The sequence below is a fragment of the Tursiops truncatus genome, chromosome 12 (genome assembly GCF_011762595.2).
Source record: "Tursiops truncatus isolate mTurTru1 chromosome 12, mTurTru1.mat.Y, whole genome shotgun sequence".
Lineage (NCBI taxonomy): Eukaryota > Metazoa > Chordata > Mammalia > Artiodactyla > Delphinidae > Tursiops > Tursiops truncatus.
In genome coordinates this window covers 53566787-53588526 of record NC_047045.1, presented here as the reverse complement: position 1 = coordinate 53588526, position 21740 = coordinate 53566787, and the positions used below count along the sequence as shown (strand labels likewise).

Below are 21740 nucleotides of genomic sequence, written 5' to 3'. Positions count from 1 at the left end.
CTCATGGGATTAGTACCCTCATAAAGGAGGCCCAGAGAGATCCCTAGCCCCTCCTACTAGATGAGGACACAATAAGAAGTCCATGGTCTACACCCTGAAAGAGGGTTCTCACTAGAACCTGACCATGCTGGCACCCTGATCTTGGACTTCCAGCCTCCAGAAATGTGAGCAGTAAATTTCTGCTGCTTATAAGCCACCCAGTCTATGGAATTTTGTTCTAGCAGCCCAAATGGACTAAAACGATTCCTTCCTAGAATGCTTTTTAAAGAGTTAAAGTGTGTTAAATTGAAATTATTTTAGAAGATCAGAGGGTTGCTAACTAGCTGTTTCAGTGGGAGCCTAGAGCCCGGCAAGTAATATACCTAGGGGGAATCACCAGGACCTAGGGCTGAGGGCTCAGCTGTAAATACCTGGGACCGTAAGGATTGAGCAAGCCCTCCCAACAGAGTAATATCCTAAAATTGTGCTTTACAGCATACAGCAGAGGCTGTACCTACTGGATGGCTGGAATAGTCATTACTGCTACTCAAGACACACTCAATTCCTCACATCAACATGTCTGGGGAAACAAATTAGTAAATCTGATGTTTGCTTAGTGAGGTCAGAATTACAGAAGGAAAATGAAAGATTTCAAGGGATCTCACGCCTATGGAGCAGTCTTACAGATTTTGCCTATTCTACATGGCTAGTTTGGTTAGTGATCACAATCGTCCACTAGTCAGAGGATTCCACAGGAACAGTGCTGAACAAATGCTATTAAATTCTTACTGGCTAAATCCTCTGTTAATCAGTCAACAGCAGTTTACCTCATGTCAGGCACTTTGCAATAAAATCAAGCACAGGGCTTCCCTGGTGGCGCAGTGGTTGAGAGTCCGCCTGCCGATGCTGGGGACACGGGTTCGTACCCCGGTCCGGGAAGATCCCACATGCCGCGGAGCGGCTGGGCCCGTGAGCCATGGCCGCTAAGCCTGCGCGTCAGGAGCCTGTGCTCCGCAACGGGAGAGGCCACAACAGTGAGAGGCCCGCGTACCGCAAAAAAAAAAAAAAAAAAAAAAATCAAGCACAGAGGACGCCCTCCGATTACTTGGCTTGGAAAGAAAAATACTATATTCACATACTTAGGAGTCACTTCGTAGAATGGGCCACTATCTCCAGATGGTTCATGTCATCCATCAGGGTTGGTGGTTAATACTTTCGATTTTTAAGAGTAACACCACACTTGGAGGGTTTCACTCCTTTATGTACGAACTACAGAAGCAAACCCAGAGGCAGAGGCAAAAAACAAAAAACACTCTCTTAGGTGAGGGCCATAATAAATATGAACTTTTTTTTTTAATGAGTGTTAACACAATGTTTAGAGAGAATTAGTAATAGTAAGGCAGGGATGCTAAAGAAAATGATACAGACATATTCTACGGAGGATGGCGGGGAGCGGAGTAGAGGAGGGATGAATAGTTAAATAAAAGCTTCAACCTTGGGCTTTTTTTTTTTTTGACCAATCATAGCATGTTATCCAAAATCATAATTAATTTTTACTAGAAAGGCAATTTTGCTATTTATGAGAAATGCCTGTTGCCAGTATGGAAGCCTACTTGGGATACTACATTACATGTGGAAGGCTCCATGAGTTTCTAGACTCTCAACCAAGAATGGCCCCTAGAGATGACACCAGAACTGAGTGTGGCTTGCTAATGAAAGTAGGAGGACCAAGTGTTCCATGCAGAGGAAACAGCGTGGAGAAGAAAAAATCATATGCAGCGCATGTGCAGGAAGTGACAAACAGTTTTGTGTTACCAACATAGAGATTCTGAACTTGGGGTCCATAAACAAGGACATGTAGGCAAAATGGTGTGTTTCGTGTGTGATGAGACCATGAACTTTCATCAGATTTTTTTAGAGTCCATGATTGGGGATGGGGAGGTAAGTTAAGAACAACGGTGAGCCACATGCATGACAGGGAGGGGCAGGGGACAAGAGATGAATTCCTCAGGGCCCAGGAGAGCAGGCTAAGTAAGATTCATGGTGGACTCCTTCCTGCGCAGGATGGGAATCCTTTATAAGGTTGAAAAGGGAAGTTTAGAAGGAAGACTGGGTGAAATGTAGGGGAAAGTAAAGTGTAGGCAACAGTCCAAAGCATCTGAGGAACCAAACAAGAACAGTGGGAATGGAGAGAAGGCAATTAGAGAAATGATGATGAGATCAAAGGGGCAGGCTGAATGTTCATATTTGCTTGTATGTGCACAAAATGTCACTGGAGGATTCTCAATTAACTGATAACTCTGGCTGCCAGTGGACAGGGGAAGCAGGTAACTAGGAAAAAGGATGAGAGGGAATCCTTTCAATGTTTACCCATATGTACCTTTTGAATCACATGAAGGTATTGCCTACTACAAAAATAAAACTTTTTAAAAAAAGACTTGGAGGTTACCGGAATGATATGCCTCTATGTAAAAATTTGCCCACATCTCTCTCCAAATCCCCTCCTCAATGTTTCCAGTTGCACTTTTGAATTCAGATTATTTTTACCTCAAAAGCTCCTGGACTGCACCAATGACTATCCCTTGAGAAGGGCCAGTCTCTCTGTGGACCAGGGTGATAAATGTATGAAAATGAAGTTGACACCACACAGATGCAAATAACTATTTACGTGGTTAAATTCAGCCAACTTAACAGGTAGTTGTCAAAATACCAGAATGAAGAAAGTCTGATCAATTAACTCAGGGAGCTCAATCTTTTAAATTTTATGGTGAATAAAAGAGACTCAAGGAAGAATCTCTATGATTTATTAAAACAAAGATGAATCAAATAAATTACTGATGTGAAAGAGGTCAGATGTGAGGTACAGTGTGGTGAGTGTTAAGCTAATTTAGGCTAGCCCTTTGGCTAAAAATGACTTTTTTTTTTTTTAATTAAATAGAATGAATCTCCTGGTCAATCCAGAACTGACTTAAACTGAATGGTTTTACCAATTTTAAATTAGTCAATAGTAGACATAAATTTAATAGTTAAAAAAAATAAGTGGATCTTAGTTTTGCAAAACTATGTAACACTGTTTTCCATTTGGCTATACAAGTGTAAATATACTAAACTTGCAATACTTGTTCAAAGCACATTTAATGGAACCTATTAAACTTGTTAATCAAAACATACTGTATCCATAGATCAATTCTGCACACGTTTCCATTTATTGGTATTATGTTTTATATTTTTCCTTGTTCTACAAAAGATGTGAGTCAGCTTAATAAATTCAATAAAATGGGAAAATATACTTAGGTTAAAAAAATCAGAAGAAAAAAAAAAAACAAGGTAGAACAGAAATTCCAAACCAAAGGGAAAGTCAGAACATCAATAATATGCCATAGGTTTTTACAGGGTTATTAAAATTAAGTTGTAAATCTGACTCTGTGTTTCCTAGTTGCCAAATCAGAAAGGGAAATATAATCGACTATCTAATTCTATTTTTGCATGATGAAAAATGGACACTCCATAATTGTTCAGGGGAAGTAAAGCTTTTCTTTGGCATTTAGAGTTGAATGGAATTTCTTGCAAGAGTCTTCAAGCAGGAGCTGTAGAAGGAACTATTACCTTAATAACCACACCTCTTAAGTAACATAACAGTAGGTTTCTTGTGACTGTATTAATAGAATGCTTCAGTGTGAGCACAATTTGGGGGGAGGGGTGCAAAGGATGCAAAACAAGGTAACCAAAGTATACAGTTTCTGAAGATCTGGCTAGACTCCTGGTGTAACACCTAGAATTGGAGGGGCATGAGTGGACATCATGGCCTTTGTTCAGCCAACTCTCTATAAACATTTCTTTCAATTAAGCTTCTGGTCAAATTTATGAGCAGACAATTCATTGTCTCTGGCATTCATTACCGTTTTTAAAGGGAGATTAGTATACAACAATTATTCTTCATCCACTAGTTCCCTATATTTGAAATTCAAGGTTATACCAATTTTCTTTTCTATACTTTTTCTGCAACCATAACAATTTTGGTTCTAACATATGTGAATTGAGTGGATCTTACTGGATGTAAACAACAACAACAAAAATCATGGGCTGGGATAAAAAACGGTGGGATAAAAAAGGGACAGTAAGGGACATTTAGCGAGGAAGGGATGGGGGGTTTGGTAATAAAACCTTAGGAAAGACATAGAAAAGTAAGATAGAGTAAATCTAGGTCTTAGGATTTCATTCCAGTGGTGCATGTGGAGTCAGGGTACCGGGGGGCTCACTTGTCAGGACCCAGGTAGTGAGTCATTCAATTGCAGGGGCGCTACCCATTTGGATGCAGGACACACACAGAAAAATGCCTCTTCCATTCTGACATTAGGAACTGATTTCAAGGTCAAGAGTGCCACACAGTCAAGCGCTCAACTTCTCTTTGTCAAATGAACAAATAAGTGTCTATTATCTGCAACAAAGTAAAGAGAGTTTACTGTAACCACAGGGGAGGGCTCTTTTGAGAAGTTTAAAGTGAGCAAGGAAGAACAATATAAATTAACTGCTCAATATCCTTGACTACAAATAGAAGATGTGTAAAATGTAATTATCTTTATTTCATGGGAGAATTTTTTCTCTGTTTGAATAAATCATAACCTATTTTTCATAAGCTCCCTCCCACTGCTGGTTCCCCCAATCTCACTACCTTTTACATAAAAGTGTTATTTCCTCACCATCTAGGAAGAGCCCAAGTAGGCTGGAGAAGCAATAGTAATAAACTAGGGCTTACCATAGTTTTGTGAAAATAAGTCATTTGGGTAATATGTAGTAAGGACGGTGAAGAGGTATTAAAATGACAAAAGAGAAAGAAAGAAAATAAGTGACTGGACCACTCCCAGATAATTCTGTTAAACAAAGTGATTGAAAAAAGGTTAATACTGACTCAGAAAACTTACGTAACAGGAAAATAAAAACAAAACAGGAAATATTGTATCACAGTGCAAAAATAAAGCAAATGAAATGTGATGTAGTTATCCTTGATTATTTCAAGATAACATAAGATTTAAAAGCAGAGAGGCACCAAACCTTCCAAACCTGCAATGTCACAACCACCCTGGGTGCCAAACTTGAAAACTGATATGTTTATATACTGAGGAAAACCATGCAGTTGAAAATGTGTATCTATACCGTGTATTTTGAATCATTTAGGAATCACAGACACTTCTAAATGCTTTATTTCCACTTTTACCTGTAATAAATACATTATAATTAGGTCAACCACAACAACTCAACTCTAAAATGAGTTAATATGTCACTTATTAACCAAATCATTGTTACCTCTAGAGTAACCTAGAATTTCCTTTAAACATAAATTGTACTTTTTAATTGTGTTTTAGAGTTTAATTAAAATAAGTCTGATTACCAATTAGAAAAAAATTGCAAGCTTAGAAATGAAATTAACTTATATTAAGAGTTGGGGAGAATTACCTTATTTAATAACACATTAAAGAAGGATAACATATGGTCCTAAAAATGTCAAGATTCAACTTAAATGCTGGGATAACCGAATTTGACTATTTAAACAAAGAAGTAATTTTTAAAATCCAGTTAAACTTCAACGGCCACAGGAAAACACATTTTAATCCTAAATTGTCTTTAGATGAAGCTTGAAACACAGTTCATTCAACAAATAACTAATGAGCGCCCACTATTCATCAGACTAGGGGATTACAGGACTGAACAAGACGAAGACACTGTCCTCCTGGAGCTTACACTGGTTCATTTTCCAAAGCTCTAAACCTTAATACGTTAATAAAATTGGCGCTTACAATGATCCACTTTCCAAGGCTCTAAACCTATTGCTTAATACGAAATTTAAAAATGATAGCCTGTGAAGAGATAATCTTGCCAAAGGCTCTGATGTATGAACTTTACACTTGGGATAGAAGAAAGAATTTATAACCAGTTTCTCAGAAATACAGACCTTATTAACATCCAGTTGGAAGCTAGGCTGCGCCCAAGGCTGCCTCTGCTGGCCGACTCCGTCCATCCTTCCAGCAGATTCTCAACTCCCTACACCTGTATCAAACTTGCCACGCTCTTCACGAAAGCCGAAGGCTGCCAGGTAGGCAGCACAAGAATTCCTCAGCCTCATCTATCTCTTGAATATTTGACTCCTAGAGGAGCCTTCTCTAACTGGCCCTAAAATGTTGACTGTAAGGGTTGGAGACATCAATTTTATTTATCAGCCTGCCAACTCTGAAATACACAAAAATCCACAGCGACTTCTCCATGCCGCTGAAATAACGCTGTGCGTGGCTACATATTGAGAGAGAACAGGAAGAACGCATCTGTTCATCAAGCCGAAAAAATACGGTGACATATTTCCACCTGAGCTGCTGAAAATTCAACGGTATTTCTCCCTTCACCCCCCAATAATCCACACAGCAACACATCCTCCCCGTCCCTGCCCGAAGCGCGCACCCCACGGGGCCCAGGGTGTGGGCGGGGAAGGGTCAAGCTCTCCTTCGCCACAGCTGGGCCTCCCGAGCTCAAGAAGAGGTTGTCAGGTTAACAGGGGGCTGCGCCCAGCGCCATTAGGACACCTCCGAGCGCTGCACCGAGCTCCAGAGGGAGGCAAGTTTGGCGGGTCCTGGCCCCGGCCCCCCGCCCCTACCCAGCAGCAGCAGCAGCAGCGGGCGGCTGCGACGGCTAGTCCCCGCCTCACCTACTCACCTACAGGGCGGGGGCGCCGGCTCTTCGGGTCCGGGAAAAAGGGAGCCGGTGCACGCATTTCTGAGAGCGGTGGCCTCTGCCGCTCGGCGCCTGGGAGCGCATCCTCCAGGGTGGGTGGGAGGAGGGGTCGGGGGAGGACCTTGCGGTGACGCGGTGCTGGGGCAGGAGGGAGGAGCGCCCAAGCGCGCGCCCCGGGGGACCGGCGTCCGGTGCTACTGGACGCGGTCGCCGCGGGGACTCCTCAGGCCTTTCCCCAGGCGCGGTGCCTAGCCAACCCTGCAGATGCACCCGCGGTCAGGACATCGGCCACGACAGGCTGCCGGGCCTGGCCGGAGGCGGGGAGCAGCGGGTGGCGCGACGCGGTGCAGACGCCCACCTCTAGCTCCGCCCGGCCCGCGCCACGCTCTGCGCCCCTCCGCTGCGGCGGGGGCCGGGGAGCTCGGCGGCTCAGCTCGGCCGTTCGGGCTGCTGCTGCGGCATCCTCCCTGCTCCGGCGACCTCCTAGCTGGCGGTCTGGGAGCCGCGCCACCCCCTGGCGGCTGCAGCCTCCGCTGACCCGGCGCAGCCCCAGCACGAGCCCGGCGGCTCCGCCCCGGAGAGGTGCGCGCTAGGCCTCCGCAGGCCTCAGCCCTTTGTGACGCCTCCCGGGAGTGAGCTCGTTGCGACTCCGGCGGTCGGACGCCCGGCGGCTAAGCCTGGGAGGGTCTTCTTACGTGTACCCGGGCTGCATCTCCTACAGCTGGCTCGCTGTGGCCACCACTGTTCGTGGGAATACGCCTTTGAGAGCAGAGCTGGAGTTAAAGAGTGTCTCCCTGAGCTTTAAAGCCTTGAGTTTCCTTCCAGTTCGGGGACCACTGGTCACAATAAATTCATCCTTCTGTCCTTAACGGCGTTGTGTTTCTCAAAGGGGCCCACCATCTCTTCCCCCCTCCCGCTCCCATCCTAGGCACAGCATCCCGGATGCTGCCATTACAGCAATAGGGACGTAGCAATTGAGCCCTCCAGGACGACTCTTGGCAAAGACCCGAGAGAGCCTGGGTTGGGAAGATTTGCATCAGCTGCGGGGCAGTGCCTGTGAGCTTCCCATCCCCATCTGGGAGCTGTTCCTTCTACGGTCCCATGACCAGCACTGCAAGATGACTAGGAGGATTTGGCCGTGCGGTTTACCCGTCCGCACAGAAAAAAACTTCATGGTGGAGCCTGCAGCTGGTGCGATAACATTGGTGTGTCAGAGGCCAGACACACAGGCACACTAGATAGCGGCCTCCTCTGGCTTGTTGATGCTGCTTAAGCTGTAACAGCCTCTCGTGGAAGACTGAGCGAAGCATCTAACAGTGATGGCTTTGGGATTTCAGTTGCAAGTGGTCATGCTATATTATCTTGCAAAATATGGAATAATCGCCCATGATATACTGAGCATGTATAAAATTGGACCTCAGGTTTGCATCGTTTTGGTTTGAATGTGAAGAACTGGGTATTTTACTCTTTTCTCTTTAGGCATTCATTATGTTATTTGCAAATTATTTCCAAGGGAAAATTAGGCTTCTAAGGTATAAAGAGCTGATTTCATTGAATCAGAAGAACATGGTTTGGGATCATCAGAGAAAGTGAGTTGCTCTCACACTTCTTTAACGATTTTGAAATCTAAGATGAATTTTTTAAAAACAGGCAAAGAAGAGACATGTTCCATAGCAGTACAAACTGTGATAAAATTGCTTAGACTTTCTGAGATGAGTTCTTTTAAGTAAAGTGGACATCCAGTGGGGAGCAGGGTAGGAGCTGCATTGTGTACGGATCAGGAAACACAGGGCACATGACTTGGTTACTTCCAGAGACTCTGATTTGATCTAGAGCCCCAGTTTATTTTCAAAAGTACCCATTATTATTCATCATATCTAGCCCCATATTCAGAACGAATTGACTATAGGAATCTATATGTATATTTGTGATGAATAAGTGACAAAACAAAGTCACTTAACGAGAATTTGGCAGTTGCTGAGTCTCACATTTGTAAAGTCTGCTTTAGTCTGTAGTTTCTGCATGAAATGTCCATTGAGTTGCAATTCTTTTTTTCTTTTTTTTTTGCGGTACGCGGGCCTCTCACTGTTGTGGCCTCTCCCATTGCAGAGCACAGGCTCCGGACGCGCAGGCTCAGCGGCCATGGCTCACGGGCCCAGCCGCTCTGCGGCATGTGGGATCCTCCCAGACCGGGGCACGAACCCGTGTCCCCTGCATCGGCAGGCGGACTCTCAACCACTGCGCCACCAGGGAAGCCCGAGTTGCAATTTTTGACTGTTTCCATCCTTTCACCACCAAGAGTTCCCTTTTGTTTTTCTCTCTATGGACCCCAGATTTTGTCAAGAAAAAAATTAAGCAGTGATCTTTTTTTATTAGGCAAAGATATAACTATGTGTTTTAAAAGTAGTAACCATCAATTATAAATGGTTTGTCAGCCTTTGAAAAACATTGCTTATAATTTAAGGATCCTCTTTACTGTCTTCATGAACTGCTCTAGGACTGCAGGCTGTATCATATGCTTATTGTAACATTTTATTACAATGAAAGTCACGGTAGAATAAAGATTTCTGCTCTACAGTTTAAAGAGGAAGAAAATTCCCCCTTAATGATTGTTCATTTATTCTTTTTCATTAACTCAGCATTTATTGATTTGCCTAAGCCTTGTCTTTATAGAGAAATCCAAAGAAATAAAACCATTTCCTCATCCTCTAGATCTGTGCTGTCCAATACAGTACCCACTAGCCACATGTGGCCATTTAAATTGAAACTAAATTAAATTTAAAATGTAGTTTTTCATTTCACTAGCCACATTTCAAGTGCTAAAGAGCCACACGTGGCTAGAGACTACTCATTGGACAGCATGGAATAGAGCATTTCCGTTATGGCCAGAAATTCTTCTGGATAGCACTGCTCTAACTACAAGGTGAAATTTTAATTGGGAGAATAAGATATAGTATATAAAGTTATTGGGGAAATCTTAGTACACTACAGATCAAACCTCATTAGAATGTGTACTTCTTAAGAACAGGGTAATCTCTAAGAGTTCGGGCTCTGGCTTCAGACTGTGGCTCCATCACCTGCTGACCTTGGGTAAATTACTTAACCTCTGTATCTGTAAAAGGGGGATGATAATAGTACCAAATTTCAGGGTGGATATAGGGATTAAATGAGATAATCTGTGAATGACGCTTAGGCTAAAGTCTAGAACGTGACCTTCAAGAAAAGTTAGGTATTTTTATAGCAATATACATTATTATAATAAAGGTTTTCTTTTTAAAAAATTGTATCCTTGGCACCCCTCACTGTACTTAGCTAATAGAAAATGCTTGGTAAATGCTGAGTTGATGAAAAATTGTAATGCTACACTGATTTTATGGATATGAGGGCCTCTATTAAAAATGAAAACTGATCTTTCTATCTCTGTTGAAGGGTAGAGGCCATTTTAGTGGAATTTAGGCAGAATTGTCATCTCACTTTTTCTGGGGTAAAGAATGCTGTATGATGAGACTTTGGGGGTAGACAGAAGGAGAAAGGCCTTCAGCTCTTAAAGGAAGAAAAGAGGGTCACTTGCCTTCCTTTTTTTTGCTCCTCAGGGCAGGAATTGGATAGTGGGAGACAACTGGATCCCTGAGTTCAGGCATCAGGTGTTCACCCAAGGGACTTCCTGGAGGAGGTGGGTATGAATTCCACATCTTTGGGAACATCACCAAACAACAGCAACCATTATTGCAAATGTGTTCTGTATTTTTCTTACATATCTATCCAAGAATAGTTTTGTAATGAAGTATGTATGTCTGCTTCTGACCACAGCACTGGTAACCTCTCATGAAACTGGAGTTCCAGAAACACTGGCAAATACTGCTGCAACACCTTGTCAAAATGAAAGCTTCCTGGTAAGTAATGAGCTCACAACTACAGAAAGAATTGAAACTTCTTTGGGAGTTTTCTCGGTAAAGATGTTGAAGAGGAGATTTTTGTACTGGTTGGTGAGTTTAATCTACCAGCACCAAGAAAGTTCATTCTCTAGTGGTTAAACCCATCCTGCTTTTCCTAGCACAAAGAGAAACACACCTCCTTGCACACACCTGACGTAGGCTAGTTGAGACACAGGGGTTCCGTGGGAGGGAAACACTGATGACATCTTGGAGGTCTGTGGGGGAGCCATCTTGCACCTAAAGAGGCAGAATAGAGTTCACTATTTAACAGTGTTGAAGGCAGTAGCTCATTTTCACAACTGGGGTCAGAACATCTTAGATACCATCTTGAGTTTTGAGAAGAATGTAAATAGGTCCTTTTGTGGATAGGCCTACGTTCAGTGCTTCTCTCGGCTTGTTATGAAGAAGAGGTAGAAATCTTGTTTAAAGAGGAGGTAGAAATCTCGTCTAAAGAGGAGGTAGAAATCTCCTTGTCATTTGAAAAGAGAAAGAGCCTGCCAGAGTGTATTGAGAAAGAAATATAGGAACGGATTGCTGTCTGGGCGCCTGTTAGTAGGTAGAACGTATGGCTGCTTATTTAGAATAAGCCCCCCCCCCAAATTTGTCCCTTTCTTTTATTCACAGTTAATTAAAAAGTATCTACCCTTGGACAGTTTCTGCTGCCTTATTTCTGCTAAAGATAGTCTATTTAATAGCTTGAGAATTCTGTTTTTTTTAATAATTTCTGAAAAACTTATTTAAATAATCTAGTGCTAAGATACTGTGCTAAGATATAATTTAAAATGTTGAAATGAATCCCTAAACTCAAAGTGATGTTAAGTGGTGATTGTTTACTGGACTTATTTGAGTGAAAGAAAATTACAGTGCAATAAGCTGAAAAGGGAGTTTTTCGAAGGAAATAGAGATTCACAGAAAGTGGCAAAAAATGTAGAGGGAAGTCCCAGGTTTTCCCCCGGTTATCTCCCAAAGATAACATTTTGCATAACTACAGTAAATATCAAAACCAGAAAATGACATTGGTATGATCTTTAGAGCTCATTGAGATTTCACTAGTTTTACACATGTTCTTGCCTGTGTGTGTGTGATTTCTATGCAATTTTATCATCGGTATAGATTCTTCTACCACTACCACGATAAGCTGCAGCGGCGGTCTCCAAACTTTTTGGCACCAGGGACCGGTTTCACGGAAGACAATTTTTCCACGGACCGGGTGGGAGTGGGGGAAGAGATGGTTCAGTGGTAATGTGAGCGATGGGGGACCATGGGGAGCAGCCGATGAAGCTCCACTGTCTGCAGCTCACCTCCTGCTGTGTGGCCCGTTTCCTAGCAGGGGGGGTTGGGGACCCCCGACTGTATCACTCCTACAAAGGTACCACTCCTACCCTTTTACAGTCACCTCCATCCTCCTCCCCACCCCATCCAATTCCTGTCAATCACTAATATGTTCTCATCTCTACCATTTCAAAAATTCTAGATAAATGGAATCTTACAGTGTATAACCTTTTGGATTGGCTTTTTTTTTTAATTCAGCATAATTCCCTTGGGATCTATCCAAGTTGTTATATGTATCAATAGTTTGCTCTTTTTTTTGAGAAATATTCCATGGTATGTGTGTCCCACAGTTTAACCATTCACCCACTGAAGGATGTTTCCGTTGTTTCCAGTTTAGGCTATTATGAATAAAGCTACTATAAACATTCATGTGCAGATTTTATGTGAACATAAATTTTCATTTTTCTGGTATAAATGCCTAAGGGTACAATTGATGGGTGCATAATTAGTTTTATAAGAAACTGCCGAAGTATTTTCCAGAGTGGCTGTACGATTTTACATCCCTATCAGCAAAGTATGTGCGATAAATAACATGCTTTCAATGTATTAAATGAACTTACTAAATTGAAGTATAGTCAAACGTTTCTTTTACTATCCACTACTCTACTGACTGTAATTGCTTGTTTACTTGAACCCCACCAGACTAAACTTCAAGATCAGGCATCCTGTGCCTAACATAGTGACTTGCATATAATAGACAGTCAATAAATATTTGTTCAGCAAATGAACAAATTAATGAACAGAAGAAGAATAGCTGAGTCAGGTTGAAATCAAGTTGAAAAATTACATTGCCCATAAATTATAACGAGAACTGAATTTGAATTGGATGCCATGATTTTTCTTCCAATATATAACATTTTCAAGTCAGAAATTGGCAGTCCATAAGGTAAGTCATTTGTGGGTCAATTAATAAAAACTAAATGCCTATTATGTGGCACCAAGGTTATTTGTTGTAGTACTTTCTTAAGAGCAAAAAATTGAAAATAATCTAAATGACCAATGATATAAAACTACTTTAATAAAATATCTATACCATGGAATACCATGCAGTTATCAAAAATAATGAAAAAACTCTTTATGTAAAGAATGGACATGCTTCAAAAGAAATTAATTTAAAAAAAGGTTACAGAAGAGTATGTAGAGTATGCCCCTGGTCATGTAAAATTTTAAACAAGGAAATTAAAAGAGAAAAGATACATGCATAAAGATGTTAATTCTCCATAAATCAGTTTATAAAGTAGAGGGTGTGCCTGCACCATCTTATGCACCATCATAAGAAACCATCTTATGCTTTGAGCATCTAATTGCTCAAAAATTTATAGGGACATGTCAAAAGAATACAGGAGCCAGCTTACAGACACTCCTTCTGGCCATATTAGGAACAATTTAAGTATTAATAATGACAGCAGTAGATTACAACACATTGACTAAAACCACAAAAATAAAAAAAGAATGAGTCCAAACTGATATTTTAAAATTAAATAAAGAATAAAAAGAGGGAGTACAGAAAGGAAAGTTCTTTACAGGTGAATAATAAAATTACACCGTTTTGCAGTCAACATAGTAGTAATTGATTCAGGCAAGCATCATCGGTGGATGCTAAAACCACTGGGTGAAATTTTGCGGGGGAACAGAAAATTCATACATTTTCAAAGTATTACTTCCATGGTGATATTTGCTTTTTGTTGTTGTTGTTGTTATTTGTTAATTACAAGTGTAAAGGGTAAATTTACAATGGAGAAATATGGCAGACACCTTCACCAAATGATCAGACTTACTGTGTTTGTTTCCTATTGGTGCTGTAAAAAATTCACCACAAACTTAGTGGCTTACAACAGCACAAATTTATTTTCTTACGGTTCTGTAGTCCAGAATTCTGACATGGGTCAGAATCTAGGTGTTGGCAGAGCTGCTTTCTTTCTGGAGGCGCTGAGGGAGAACATTTTCCTTGCCTTTTTCAGTTTCTAGAGGCCCCTTGCATTCCTTAGCTCATGGTCCCCTTCCTCCATCTTCAAAGCCAGTTAAACGCTGGTAGAGTCTTCCTGGGATCACATCACTGGGACTCCAACTCTCCAGTCTCCCTCCTTGACTGAAAAGGACCCCTGTGATGATTTCCAGCCCACCCAGATAATCCAGGCTAATCTCTCTCTCAAAATCCTTAATTTAAACACATCTGCAAAATTCCTACTGCCACGTGAAGTAATATTCATATATTCTGGAGATTAGGACAGGTACATCTCTGTGGGAGCCATTATTCTGCCTACCACATTTACCATTAGAGATAACACAATACATCAGCATTATTTGAATTATAATATAATGCACTGAGAAGGACATATCACTTAAGGTAGTTTTCCTGACGAGAAATATTTGTCTAAATTGAGGGACTTTCTGAAGCAAATGTCTTCCACTATTCAATGCTATAAAAAAAAAAATTGGGGAATTGTTTCAGATTAAAGGAAGGAGACTACAGAAACTTGGCAATTAAATGCAGTGTATAATCCTTGAATGGATCCTGGATAAAAATGAAAAAGTATAAAAGGTGTTAGGACAATTGAAAAATTTGACTATGAACTGTATCATAAATAATATTGTATTAAATTTAAATTTCCTAAGTGTGATAATTGTATTGCTTGTTCTTAGGAAATATATGGTATAGTTTTTCGAAGTAAAGTATCATGGTGTCTGCAACTAACCTCAAATGGCTCAGAAAAAAGATCAAGAGAAAGCAAATATGGCAAAATATTGACAACTGGTGAATCTAGATTAGTACTATAAAATAGAAATATAATGCAAGCCATATATATATATATATATCAATAATTTTAAATATTCTAGTAGCTAGGTTAAAAACAAAGAAGAAAGTGAAATTAATTTTAATATTTTAACTCATATTCAATTAGCATTTAAAATGTGCTCAGTGTAAAAATTATTAATGAGATAGTTTACATTTTTTTTTTCCATACTAAGGCTTAAAAATCCAGTATGCAGGCTTCCCTGGTAGCGCAGTGGTTGAGAGTCCGCCTGCCGATGCAGGGGACGCGGGTTCGTGCCCCCGTCCGGGAAGATCCCACATGCCGCGGAGCGGCTGGGCCCGTGAGCCATGGCCGCTGAGCCTGCGCGTCCGGAGCCTGTGCTCCCCAACTGGAGAGGCCACAGCAGTGAGAGGCCTGCCTACCAAAAAAAAAAAAAAAAAAAAAATCCAGTATGCATGCAACACTTATAGAACACCTAAACTCTTACTAACCACATTTCAGTGCACAAAAGTCACACGGTGGATGCTGGTACTACTAAATTAGCACAGGTCTAGATGAAGCATATATGTGTGTTCAATGTTCTATACTTGTAGTTTTCTGTAGGTTTGGAATGTTTCAAGATAAAAAGCTGGGGAAAAAAGAAATAGATATTTCTAGGAAATAAAAAATAAAATAAATAAAATTTAAAATAGCATAGACAATTTCTAGGAGGATACAGAAGAAACTGTTAACACTGGTCAACTCTGGGAAGAAGAAATGGAGAGTGATAAAAGAGGAATGATGGTTCTCGCTGTACCCTTTCATACCTTTTGTACAAGACTGTGACTAAACCTATTAAAACAAATTTAAATTATTCTAAAAGTAATATCTGCTTTATCTTTTAATTCAAAATCAGATGCTCTTTCATGCTAAGCTCTGAAAACCCCCAGTTGAGAGGTAAAATCTCCACCTACTGCACTCGATTTCCTAAAAATTCCTTGATATAGGAAAGGGGTGTGGGTCCCATCTAAAATATAGTAGTTGTTTAGAAATTTCTTCTGGTGATGTTTCCATCTTTACTTATTAGTCTTAATAAGTCATTTTAATCTTCCTGTTTGCATATTATTAAATAATTTTAGATAAGTTTTATCAGTAATCTAAACTCCATTTCTGAGTTGCTGAAAACAAGAAAAAATATTCTAGCTCAGGCTCACCTAAATTCTAGGTGATGGACGAAGGCTGTAATTCACAATGGCGCCGGAGGTTGTGCGCAAGTTCATTACAAATTTATATCTGTTTTACTTAAGCCTCCTTCCATTTTGCACCGGAGCGGGGTCTCTAGGGTTACATTTGTCCAACTGTAACGGCTGACGCTTTCAAAACTGAGTTTCATCCTATTGTCTTCTGCTCGTATTTCATGAGGGCTTCCGAACTGAGGCTTGGCTGGAAGGTTTCTTGACTCCTTTGGTAATTGCATCATTTCCTGGCCGTTTCTCATACATAATGCGGAGAAAGGAAGCACTTGCCCAGATAATAACAGCTTGAAAAACAGGAGGATAATGGAAACAGCGCGTTTTAACGCTGTTTACGCGTTTAAAACGCGTTTTACTCCGATCCGGGTGCAGATGCCCTGGTTCTTCACTAAGCGAATTACCCACAGCCCTCCCACTTTCGTTAATCTGACTCTCAAATAAGTAAATTAAGTAGTCGCGTCCTAAAGGCCACGAGGCCCTTCATCACCCACACTTACAGAGCATCTGCTCTGTGCCAAGCTCTACACCGGGAAACACTCTCCGCCCGTGGCAATCTTACCGTTAGATTTAGTAAAATGTTTAGTGGGATTTAACATCTGCGTGAGAGGGAAAGACAAAGACATACACACAGAGAGAAAGAGGTTAGATTTAGAAAGAGCAGCTAGATGATTGAGAAAATGATAAAGCAAATTGCAAGGTTCTGGACAGTACTTTAACATTGTCTAGATACAGATATTTACATGTTACATAATAAGGATGAAATCCCAGGAAGTCTTTTCCAGCATGGCAGTCGGAAGAGGATTCGATTTGGAGGATCCAGCCTTTCCCCTTAGGAGCCGCCGCGGAGATCGCCTGAGAGCGCAGAGCATTTGCCGGGTTTAGTCAAGTGAAGAAATTCAACAGTTCCTCCCGTATCCTCCTAGAAATTGTCTATGCTATTTTAATTTTATTTATTTTATTTTTTATTTCCTAGAAATATCTATTTCTTTTTTCCCCAACTTTTTATCGTGAAGCATTGCAAACCTACAGAAACCCAAAACAGGAACGAAGTGGGCAGGGCTTAGAGGCAACAATCTCTTTTTTTATTGGCCAGGTTTACGTGGCGATTTCTAAAGAAACAAATATACTAAGAGAGACAGAAGCTAGTAAGTTCCCTGGTGGTCTAGTGGTTAGGATTCGGCGCTCTCACCGCCGCGGCCCGGGTTCGATTCCCGGTCAGGGAAGCAAGTTTTCTTGTTTGCAAATGAGTTATGATGGTTGTTACCGAATTTTTTCTATTATACAAATTCAATTAGCTTTGAATATTATTGAACCTAAGATTTTAAAAATTCAATTAGCTTTGAATATTATTGAACCTAAGATTTAAAATACGCCATACCTTTCTACAGATATTTGCAATCAAATAAGCAACAAAATGATCCCTGATTCTAAAGTACTCTAAATACAACTACGTCACTTATAAATTTGCGTTATCCAGCTTTGGAAATAGTTTGGATGTGTATACAAGCATTAATTTATTGAGCCTTTGTTAATCTGGAGCTTCGTTTGACTAATAAGAGGAGGAAAATCATTTTAGGAGGGATTATACCTATTTTGCATCACGCTGAGAGTCAAGTTTCATATATTCAGATTTTGTGCTTTGTAAATTGCGTATGTTGGAGCTGTTCTTACCCGGTTCTTCTTTATGAATCTAAGATCTTTTCTGAGATATGTTGTTGGTTAATTATCAAGTAGCTGCTTTATATTTTCTGTTACTAACACACTGTAGTAATTATTTTACCTGTTGTATTTTAACTTTTCTCAAAGACCTTCACGCAAATATGGCAAAGTTCTTGCATCCAGTGTGTCGATTCCCTGTAGGTTAATCATATAGGTCTTTCAAAAATAGTTAAGTATCATTTGGAATTCTTACATTCAGGGCAAAGAAGGACTCTGGGAATTCCCCAAAAGAGAATATGGAAATGTTGGAGTCAAAAAGAAGATAAAATGGTGCTATATAGACATTACATTTTTTTTTAATCCTGAAATTTCAAAATCATTCTAACCTTTGCTAACTTTTAAGCTACTGGGGTTTTTTTTTGACCATTTCATTTTAAGCCTGAAATTTCACAATAGCACAGAAATAAACCAAGAGCTTAATTACAGCTCCTGTGGCTTTGTCTTACTTTCCTTTTAGCTGTGCTGAGCCTGGTTTGGAAGAGGAAAAGGAAGAGTATTTATTAATGGTCCAGGGGTAGAAAAAAGCAGAAGTGTTTAAGGAGTCTTTCACTGAGGAATTAAGACAGAAATATATTTCTTATTATTATCGCCATTAACAAAAACAAAGGCACCTTTCCTCGACTCTTTGCTATGTGGTAAGTACTTCAAATAATTGAAATATGTAATGAGGGAAGGGAGAAAGAAGTGGATATGAGAATGAAAATAGAACTGGAAAACTGGTTCCCAAAATAGCCTAGAGGCTAGCAGGATCTGGAAAGCCTGAGAAAGTGGGAATGGGCATTTAATCTTAGGGGATCCAGGATGACCAAGGCCTGGGCATCCAGTGCGGCTGTACCAGGCTGGCTATAGAAGGGCACCTGTGCTAGGGAACAGTGCAGGTCCGGGTAAGACAGGTTAGTGCAGCCAGATTATGGAGGACCTTAAGACCTTGTAACTCTATGGAGTTACAAAGGGAATGCAAGAAGCCTTGGTATTTGATAGGATAGAAAAGCTTAAGAATAATTGGGAAGAATCAGTAATGACAATATGAGTTGTGTTCTATGTGGTTAGTAAAGTTGGAGTGGCATGGAAAGTGGTAGGGAGGTTGAGATGGGGAAACAGACTTGGGACAGAAGGTAAGTTCAGTTGGATCCCAGCTGTGGCAGCACAGGTAAATGGTGGTTGGAAATACTGGATGGAACTTAGGAAGGTAGGGATTTTGGAGCTATTAGCTTAGAAGTTTGAGAAGCTATGAGCTCTCTCAAAAAGAGAATCTAGAAAAAGGACAGAAGACCAAGTAATAAACCAAGGTGAGAATATATTATAGGAGAATGGGAAGAAGTAGAATAACTATAAAGAAAACAGCAAAGGAGCAGTAAGAGAGTTTATAACCAGATCAGAGAAATTCAAGAAGGAAGTAGCAGTGAAGAGAATAGGATATTGTAAAAAGGTCAAGGAGAAGATGAAGGAGAGTAAGTAAAGATGGGTGGTGAGACACAGCTGTTGGGTTCAGAATAGACCAGTGGAAGCCAGACCACAGTAAGCAACTCTGTCTAGGAGACCATAGCTTTAAACATGACTCCACATGGTGAGGGTCTGGACTAGTGTGAGAAAGAGACAGCAAACCTATCAATAACTAGATATTGCAGAAGAGCAAATATGGAGAAGAAAAAGAGGTCTTAGGAAAGCAAAGAAAACACTCTAGTTCAGGAGCCAGAGACTGTGAAATAATCCTGTCCGCCAATATCAGCTGAGTTACCTTGGGAAAGTGACTCAGCTTCTCTGAGCCTCTGGAGCTTTTTCTGTACAATGGAGATGCTACTAGCTCCCATGCATGCTTCACAGAGTTATTGTCACTCATTCATTCATTCATTCACTGATTTAGCAAACACTTCTTAATTCTTACTCCATGCCAGTCACTGTTGTAGGCACAGGTAAGAAAGGGCAGTAAGACTGTTTATCACAGTTGAGTAGGAATCAAAGGGGAAAATGATTACGGTTTTGATTATGGCCTATTAATTTGGAAAGGGTGTTGATTCAGAACGAGGCACAGCAGGAAGTCAAGTTGCATTTAGCTTTGGACTAAAGAGAGGGCATCCAAGTGAAGCTGTCCTATACATGGGTTGACATTTTTGACTAATGATGATAGATTCTGAGGAAATTCATCTTTGAATTGAGAATTGAACCCTCAAGAATGGAAATGCATGCCAAGAGATTGAGTACAGCAAAATGAAGAGTGGAGGTTTGCAAGCCTGACTGGCTAGAAGAGGACAAAGGAGGAAAGTCTGAAGGAGCAGAGTGAGGATAAGTCAAGGTCAAAGAAGTCAAAGAAGAAAGAGTCTGGAGATTGCAGGGTAGTCATTAATAGCAGTAGCATATTTCTCTTGTTTGATTTATTTTTTAATGGAGTTTTATTTTGTTATGGTTAGAATCATTTTGTGTTTTATCTATTCTACTGTTTTTTATGTATATATACCACTATTTATTTATTTATTATTTTTTTAATGTAAATTTTTTTTTTTTTTTTTTTTTTTTTTTTTGCCCACACTGCACAGCTTGGGGGATATTAGTTCCCTGACCAGGGATTGAACCCCGGCCACCACAGTGAAAGCCCTGAGTCCTAACCACTGGACAACCAGGGAATTCCCTCTACTCTTATTTTTAGTCAGTTTTTCTACATGACATTGTCATTTAGACACAGAAATATATCCCATAACCTACACATAGTATGAAATTACTGCTTCGTAGAGCCAGAATATTGTGCTCCATTTCTGTGCTTTCAAAGAGTGGGGAAATGCTGAAGGACTGTCTGCAGAAATACTCCACATATGAAGAGGCTCCTTAAGGGTAAAGGAATAGAAATTATTTAACCTGCAGAAAATATAGCAGGGGTTATTTGCTGTATACCAAAAATATATTTCTGGACCTGTCAAATTACTTTATTTAAATAAATAATCATCATTCACCCAGGGTTGGGCTACTACAGTGGACCTTGATTGGGCTGACAAATTCTAGAATTATAAAGGATGTCTGAGAGTAACTAAGGTAGGAAGGAAAGGAAGGACTTTCAACAGCATCTAGTACAGTGCTTGACATATGGTTGGTGCTAAATCAATGAATTAAATAATCAATTAAACCAAGAAGTAGATTGCTAGGACTTCACTTGAAAGCTAACCCCTCATAATACTATTTTTTATGAATCACACTGCTATATTTCTGCTGAGAGCAGAAAGCAGAAAAAGAATTAAACTGAGTCATCCTGAATAATGTCTACCTCTTATTGTCTTCTTTTAGATGAATTTCTAAATTATTTCTATGAATTTCTATAATATACATAATATAATATATAGTACTTTTAATAATTTGCGTATTGTTTTGTGTAAGTTATGGTTTTGAATGCTGAATCCACAATATTAGAATCAATTCTTACAATTATCCTTGCTTTGTAGTTTAGGAAACTTAGAAAGTTTATAACTTATTTATAAGTTATACAAGTATGTCATACAAATATGTTGGGGAACCAGGATTCCCGCCTGGATTTGCCCAGCCTAAATCCTGTATTCTTTAAGACTCCCCAGCTACAACAAATTTTCTGGTGGCACTATGGAGTGTTCTTTAGAGCAGTCTTTACAAATAGGGTGGTTCATGGGGAATGTTCCACAGAAGGAAAAAGGAATTGTATGATATCTCAGGTTCTATTTCAAATGAATAATTGAACTCTATGCATTACAATTTTGGTGAGAGTCAATCCTAGCAGCTGCTTATTGGAGGTTACCAAATTCCCCAGAAAGTTGGGGAAAACTTTCAATTAAGAAATAAGTTTAGGGGCTCACCTGGTGGCACAGTGGTTAAGAATCCGCCTGCCAACATAGGGGACACGGGTTCGAGCCCTGGTCCAGGAAGATCCCACATGCTGTGGAGCAACTAAGCCCGCGCGCCATAGCTACTGAGCCTGTGCTCTGGAGCCCGCGAGCCACAACTACTTAAGTCTGCGTGCCTGGAGACCGTGCTCTGCAACAAGAGAAGCCACTGCAATGAGAAGCCCACACACCGCGACGGAGAGTAGCCCCCGCTCACGGCAACCAGAG

General features: G+C 40.5%; 1 protein-coding gene, 2 long non-coding RNA genes and 1 other non-coding gene across 6 annotated transcripts in view; 2 read left to right on the top strand and 2 right to left on the bottom strand.

The window, feature by feature from the left end:
- The window catches only part of NCOA7 (nuclear receptor coactivator 7), a 143831-nt gene extending 136998 nt beyond the window's left edge, over positions 1 to 6833 (bottom strand). Inside the window, exon 1 of the mRNA XM_019951689.3 lies at positions 6682 to 6833. The gene's annotated coding sequence lies outside the window, so the exon portion shown is untranslated. The remainder of the gene's footprint in view (positions 1 to 6681) is intronic.
- A 6-nt stretch (positions 6834 to 6839) lies between these two features.
- On the top strand, positions 6840 to 11885 carry LOC109552822 (uncharacterized). 3 transcript variants are annotated; one of them, XR_012324827.1, is made up of 5 exons: positions 6840 to 7281; positions 8213 to 8288; positions 10293 to 10372; positions 10510 to 10592; positions 11748 to 11885. It is a non-coding gene; the product is annotated as an uncharacterized lncRNA (long non-coding RNA). The 3 variants fall into 3 exon arrangements; XR_002179710.3 differs by lacking the exon at positions 8213 to 8288 and having other exon boundaries at positions 6850 to 8120; XR_002179709.3 differs by having other exon boundaries at positions 6853 to 8288.
- LOC141276026 (uncharacterized) lies at positions 8414 to 16987 on the bottom strand. The gene is made up of 3 exons (XR_012324829.1): positions 15916 to 16987; positions 10785 to 15140; positions 8414 to 9019 (listed from the first exon to the last, which is right to left on the bottom strand). It is a non-coding gene; the product is annotated as an uncharacterized lncRNA (long non-coding RNA).
- Positions 16988 to 17105: 118 nt separating this feature from the next.
- Positions 17106 to 17177, top strand: TRNAE-CUC (transfer RNA glutamic acid (anticodon CUC)). The gene has a single exon. It is a non-coding gene; the product is annotated as a tRNA-Glu (tRNA).
- Positions 17178 to 21740: the final 4563 nt, after the last annotated feature.